At 37.5% G+C, this 7,302-nt stretch overlaps 1 long non-coding RNA gene across 1 annotated transcript; it reads right to left on the reverse strand.

Moving 5' to 3' along the window:
- Window positions 1–1,331: 1,331 nt before the first annotated feature.
- LOC127867952 (uncharacterized) lies at window positions 1,332–3,599 on the reverse strand. Its single transcript, XR_008043817.1, has 3 exons — window positions 3,572–3,599; window positions 2,734–2,801; window positions 1,332–1,542 (listed from the first exon to the last, which is right to left on the reverse strand). It is a non-coding gene; the product is annotated as an uncharacterized LOC127867952 (long non-coding RNA).
- Between the last annotated feature and the right edge of the window lie 3,703 nt (window positions 3,600–7,302).

The raw sequence follows: 7,302 nt of genomic DNA on the forward strand, positions 1-7,302 counted from the left end.
CCAATGAAATAGTATACTACTAAACAAGATTCATGATCGAATACCGACCCGAATGAGCAAATTGACTAGTATTGTTTTCGGAAGGATTAATTGACAGAAAAAGCTGAAGCGTAAAAGTTATAAACTTTTGTGAACAATTCATTAAATTAGCTTATCTATATTACGGGTAAAAACAGAAAACTAAACCATATCTTATAACATGAACATACTCTCTTTTTTCAATTTTGTCAAAGTTACCAGCATCATTTAAACAGACTTGACAATCTTAGAGTGAAAAATTCATTATACAGACAAAGACATTGGATATAAATGCAATATGTGTGCTTTAAAAAAACTTAACATGCTATGTTTAACCAAAACTTTCAACATAAAGAGACTGACAGCATCATAATTCCCATGAAACATTAATTTTATTGTTTTTCTTGGTTGGTCACATAAAAAATAAAACGTTAACTATTGTTTTTCTTGAAAACAACTTGGCTGTTACACGTACAAAATGTGGCTGTTGACATAACTTTCTGGCTTTCCACTTGAATTGTTGTGATGTGTCATTTTGCCATTTCGAACTGAACAAGGTCATTCATTTTCACACGTCATAAAATTCAAAGAGTCAGAGTAAGTGCTGAACAATCCAGGAGGTACGTAGAGACTAGCACATCTAAAAAGTATGTATCTATGGACTTCTTAGGTTTGACTGGGGTCAATATGGTAACAACTGCTGCACAGGCTGTGTTTCTTATTGGATGGTTTGATTTCGTCAAATGGCATCTAAAAAAAGAAATACTTGTTACTGTAAATGCCAGTATTTCATTTTATTTTTGATACCGATGAAAAAAACAAGAACAAGCTTATGACTTGGTATTTCAAGGTTTTACAACTAATGTGATTTGAATCCATAGAGGAAATGAAGGTCCTGAGACTATTTATAAAATAATAATTGATAATACATATTTATATTGAAGTATGACCATTTTATTACCAAACAATTTGGATTAGGATTTGATGAAGATACATTTTGCCATTGGACTCAAAAATCTTTTGAGAAGTAGTAAAAAGGCTTTGCCACCATGCACCCACATTTTACTTTAGTCTCAAAATTCCACTTATGTAAAAGAAAACGAACCAAAATACAAAAGTAGGCAAGTTCACTGTTTGGCAAATATCTTTGTTTTAATCACACTAGAAGCAATTCTTTTCGAGTTTAGATTTGACATACAAATTCAACAACTGGATGCACGTATGGACGGACAAAGGTAAATCTACATGCACCTATACATCTGTGAACTTGGGGGGCATGCTAAAAACATGCACACGACTTGAACACTCACCTGAGGTTCGCTCTGCATGATCTTTACAGTCCGAGGGTCCTGCACCATGGATATACCAGAATCTTGAGATGATGACTGCCACTGGTTCATGTGCTGTTATGATGTTCATAGACGGAGGGTTGCACACCATAAAGATGCAAGTATCTGTCGAGATGATGACTGTTGCTGGTGCAAATGCTTCAAGAACAAGCTCAACGCTTTGATATCCGGGATTCTGCAATTAAGTATGTCATGTGTCAATTAAAACAACTATTTTTAAGAATTTACTAGCATTTCATAAACATTATCAAGTATCAAAATGCGGGTTCAACCCTGGCAACACAATACTCTCTCAAAAAGATATTAACTTTAAAAAACTAGAGCTTTGCCACAGACGTGACGAACACCCCCACCTGAAGAGCGGATGAAAATAACTTGAAATAGGGAACAACATGCTGAATGTGAAAACGCACCCATGACTCCGTGACCTAGTTTTTCGCACGGCATGGCCCATGTTCGAACATGGCCTAGAGATCATCTGAATAAAACTTCTGCCCAAGTTTTTTGAAGAGCGGATGATAAGTGCTTGAAATGGAGAGCGGAGACCAAACTGAATGTGTAAAACGCATTTAATGACCCCATGACCTAGTTTTTTGCCCGGCATGACCCATGTTTGATAATGGCCTAGAGATCATCTATAAAAAACTTCTGACCAAGGTTGGTGAAGAGCGGATGATAAGTACTTGAAATAGAGAGCGGGCACCAACTGATTATGTAAAACGCACTAAGTGACACTGTGACCTTGTTTTTGGCCCGCATGGCCCATGTTCACACTTGGCCTAGAGATCATCTAGAAACAACTTCTGGCCAAGTTTGGTGAAGATTGGATGACAACAACTTGTATTAGCGGACACTTAATACGGACCGACCAACAAACAGACCGACAAGTTCACTCCTGTATAGCCCCCCTAAACTAAAAGGTACGAACATCACTGATCCCTCTTTGTAATTCAATGTTAGTTTAAGAACCATATTTACAGTTGATATGGAACCTGATTTTGTGAAGAGTGAAAAAGTCAGATATGTTGGTACCTGCTGAGAAATTGTTTGCTGTTGTTGTTGTTGTGGTTTTGAGTTTGTTATAACTCTAGATGTTAAATTTAAAATGCAAATTTGAGGATTTAGCTTTAAACTTTTGCATTTTCTGCACATTTCTTTATATGATAAAGTAGTTTGTGGCTGAACCCTTACACTTAGATTAGATAAACTGGTCAATTTATTGAAGAGCAGAAACCCCAATTTGTAGTGGGTTTTACCTTTTGGGTATTTGTGAAAGCTTTATTGCATCAAAAGGTTAAGGCTATTAAGACTGGGTTTCCTGAATGCTTTGCACAGTGGCCCCTTTTGCAATGACAAGGTGACTTACCTATTGAGATGTAGAGTTTGATTTGGTGAACATCACTCACTGGGCTTGAACTTGTGAGTATAAGGCCTCTGTGAAAAGAAAAAAAGATCAAAGCGCATCCCAGAAATGTGTCCTTGTAAACAAAATAATTTAATTGCATTCTGAAATGGCATCAGTTATATAATATAAAGAAGTGAAACTCCAGCTGCTGGAGCAGTATTGAATTTTCATTAAAAACAATTAGTTGGTCCTTTATTTAAGGCAAGTGACCGATTGCCCAAACAGTACAAAACAGCACAATACAGCACAATACAAACCAACATAAACACAAAATATGAATAAAGCTGGGGTCACCGCCTTGGAACGGTCAATGCAAAGCATTGGGGGTTTAAACCTGGTTATAGAGCGCTCAACCTCACACTTGGCCCAGCAATATTCATAATTTAAGAAGTAAATCAATGTTGTTTGAGTGAAAACAATATTTAAGAAATAAATTATGTTTGAAGGATCTTGATACAAATGGGATATAAACTAAACACTTGATACAAACATAGCCTTCTATATATTGTACACTTGATACAAACATTTAAAACTAAAAAGGTGGGACGGACATAAGAAGGAAAGTAAGGACAAGGAGAATTACAGACAAGGACACATGTGTACGCCCCCCCCCCCCCCACTGAGCCCTTTCAAGGGAATACAAATGGCGGCTATTATAAATATTTAACACTTACATAAATGATTTGTTTAAGTTTGCAACCAGGACAGAGTTTTATCAATATTTAACACAAACTGTTTAAATTAAAATTTGGAGTGAAACACTGCACATTATAAATGATTAATTACATTACCAACCTACCTTATTGACAAGGTAATCTTGGCCCCTGGCCAAAAAAGTATGAATCCCCAAGTTCAGTGTGGCTCCACCCTGCAGGTAGGACTAGTTGAGCATTTGCCCCAAGGTCCTGGGCCAGGAAGTGTCTTTGGGCGTCTGGGCCCAGCTGACCAGACAGCCTGTTGTTCAGCTAGGTACCGATCTATGATTGCATGGGTTCCTGTGGGAACAGGCTCTTAAAACAAAATCCAAGAATTTAAATAAATATTGAAAATACATGAAGAAAATAATTTTAAAATGAGCTGAAGGCTTTTACATAATTATTTTACTAAAATTTAATATAATTTAACAATTCTATTAAAGCAGATTTTTATGCAAGGATAAACTTTTGGTTCAGGGGCTGAATTTCGGTCGAAAATATACAAAACTTAATTCCCTGACCTTCTATGATTAAAATTGATATCAGATAAAGTGATATTTGCATTTTATTAACTAAGTGTGATCAATTTAAAAGCACATAATTCCCATTCGATGCTAGGAACTTTTCAGGCACATAAAATACTGATGTTAAGTGAAGAAGCCTAATCTGGGATGACACTTTAATAGGACTTAATGTATGTGCAGTCTGCACAGGCTAATCTGGGATGACACTTTAATAGGACTTAATGTATGTGCAGTTTGCACAGGCTAATCTGGGATGACACTTTAATAGGACTTAATGTATGTGCAGTCTGCACAGGCTAATCTGGGATGACACTTTAATAGGGCTTAATGTATGTGCAGTTTGCACAGGCTAATCTGAGATGACACTTTAATAGGACTTAATGTATGTGCAGTCTGCACAGGCTAATCTGGGATGACACTTTAATAGGACTTAATGTATGTGCAGTCTGCACAGGCTAATCTGGGATGACACTTTAATAGGAATTTATGTATGTGCAGTCTGCACAGGCTAATCATGGATGACACTTTAATAGGACTTTATGTATGTGCAGTTTACACAGGCTAATCTGAGATGACGCTTTAATATGACTTAATGTATGTGAAGTTTACATAGGCTAATCTGAGATGACACTTTAATAGGACTTAATGTATGTGCAGTCTGCACAGGCTAATCTGGGATGACAATTTAATAGAACTTAATGTATGTGCAGTCTGCACAGGCTAATCTGAGATGACAATTTATTAGGACTTAATGTATGTGCAGTCTGCACAGGCTAATCTGGGATGATAATTTAATAGGACTTAATGTATGTGCAGTCTGCATAAGCTAATCTGGGATGACAATTTAATAGGACTTAATGTAGGTGCAGTCTGCACAGGCTAATCTTGAATGACAATTTAAGCACATACATGAAGCCGCATATCCCAGAACACCACTAAGATACTACTTATTGTTCTTGTTGCTGCTGCTGCTGCTGCGACTGTGCCATAGACAGAGTTGGAGCGAGTCCCGACGCCGAAGTCGCCACCTCAAACCCAAGAATTTCCGACAACTGGTGTTGAATGGCGTCAATCGCATACTGCTGTCAAGGCCTAAGGTTCACATTATTCGAGAACAACATATCGAGTAGTCACATTAATGGACGTGTCACAGAACGCCTGCTCTACCTGTTGGATCAGATCGTATCAGTTCGAGCGACTTGTCCGGCATAATTTGTCGACGCCCATCATCCAACTGTTGCTAAGTGACATCGATGCTAAGACGGAAGTCGAACTCACCAAGGCTCTGCTGTTGGAAGTGTTGATGTAGCCAACATGGGAGGATATATTGATAGGAGGCTTGGTAGTCTGACGCAAGACGTTTTCGTGCTGAATTTCTTAAGCGAGTTGTAGTATTTGTGCAAGAAGGGGGTTGTCATCGACTTTCACTTCAATGACGTTTGTCATGTTTGCTAGTTAAGTTCACTGAAAAGGAAATGGAAAGTAAACTAAAACCGGATTGTTTAGTGACACATGAATAAGCCTTGCAACACCTTACTTTACAGACCTGATTTTTAAATGCCAAACATTGTGCCTATAATTGATATTTAGAATATTGCAATTAATTTTTCACCAATTAGAACTCAGAATAACGTAGTATCAATGTTTTACGCGCACCAACTCGAAATTGGAATTTTTGGGTTTGTAGCAAGGTGTAACATTTATTTTTTGTAAATCAAAAACAGGCATTACTTCAGCAATTTAGAATGTGAGACTGTACACCTTTAATTGTGTGACTAAAGAACTTTAAATGTGTGACAACATCATTTTAAATGTGATACTAAGCAACTTAAAATGTGAATCAACACAGCTTTAAATGTTACAATCTACATATTTAAGTGTGAGTCTGCACACCTTTTAATGTGACAGTTTATGACTTATACCTGAGACTTAACAACTTTAAATGTGAGACAATACAACTGTATGGCATTTAATAAGAAACAATAGATGTGAGTTCAAAATAGTAATTAAACGTAGTGAAATAAGCTAACTAGAGCTTTGTCACAGATATAACGAATACCCCCCATGCCGCATTGACACATAATATTTTGCATGTCGTCTTCACAAAAATACAGTAGACACCATGTTCAATTTTTCAAAACGCACTAAGTGACCCCTTGACCTAGTTTTTGACCCAGAAAGGCCCATGTTCTAACTTGGCCTTAAGATCATCTCCATAAAACTTCTGACCAAGTTTGGTGAAGATTGGATGTAAACTACTTGAATTAGAGAGCGGACACCATGCTGAATGTTAAAAAATGCACAAAGTGACCTGGTGACCTAGTTTTAGGCCCTGAATGGCCCATGTTCAAACTTGTCCTAGAGATCATTAAGATAAAACTAGTGACCAAGTTTGGTGAGGATTGGAGAAAAAAACTACTTGAATTAGAGAGTGGACAACATGGTGAGGTTTAAAACGCACTAAGATACCCCGTGACCTAGTTTTTGACCCGGCATGATCCATATTCAAACTTGGCCTATAGACATCATCTAGATACAACTTCTGACCAAGTTTGGTGAAGATTGGATTAAAACTACTTGAATTAGAGAGCAGACAACATTGTGATATTTAAAACGCACTACATGTAAGTGACCCCGTGACCTTGTTTTTGACCCGGCATGACCCATATTCAAACTTGACCTAGACATTATCAAGATACAAATTCTGACCAATTTTGGTGAAGATTGGATAAAAACTACTTGAATTAGAGAGCAAACAACATGGTGAGGTTTAAAACACACTAAGTGACCCGGTAACCTAGTTTTTGACCCGGCATGGCTCATGTTTGAACTTGACCTACACATCATCTAGTTACAACTTCTGACCAAGTGTGGTGAAGAATGGATTTAAACTACTTGAAATAGAGAGCGGACAAAATGCTCAATGTGTAAAACGTACTAAGTGACCCTGTGACCTAGTTTTTGATCTGGCATGACCCATGTTCGAACTTGGCCTTCGTATCATCTAGATAAAACTTCTGACCAAGTTTGTTGAAGATAGGATGAAAACTACTTGAATAAGAGAGAGGACACCATGCGGAATGTTAAAAAACGCACAAAGTGACCCCGTTACCTAGTTTTTGACCCTGCAAGGCCCATGTTCAAACTTGGCCTTAAGATCATCTAGATACAACTTCTGACCAAGTTTGGTGAAGATCGGATGAAAACTACTTGAATTAGAGAGCGGACAACATGCTGAATGTTTAAAACACACTAAGTGATCCCGTGACCTAGTTGTTGACCCGGCATGGCCCATATTCAACCTGGCCTAG

The sequence above is a fragment of the Dreissena polymorpha genome, chromosome 1, assembly GCF_020536995.1.
Source record: "Dreissena polymorpha isolate Duluth1 chromosome 1, UMN_Dpol_1.0, whole genome shotgun sequence".
Lineage (NCBI taxonomy): Eukaryota > Metazoa > Mollusca > Bivalvia > Myida > Dreissenidae > Dreissena > Dreissena polymorpha.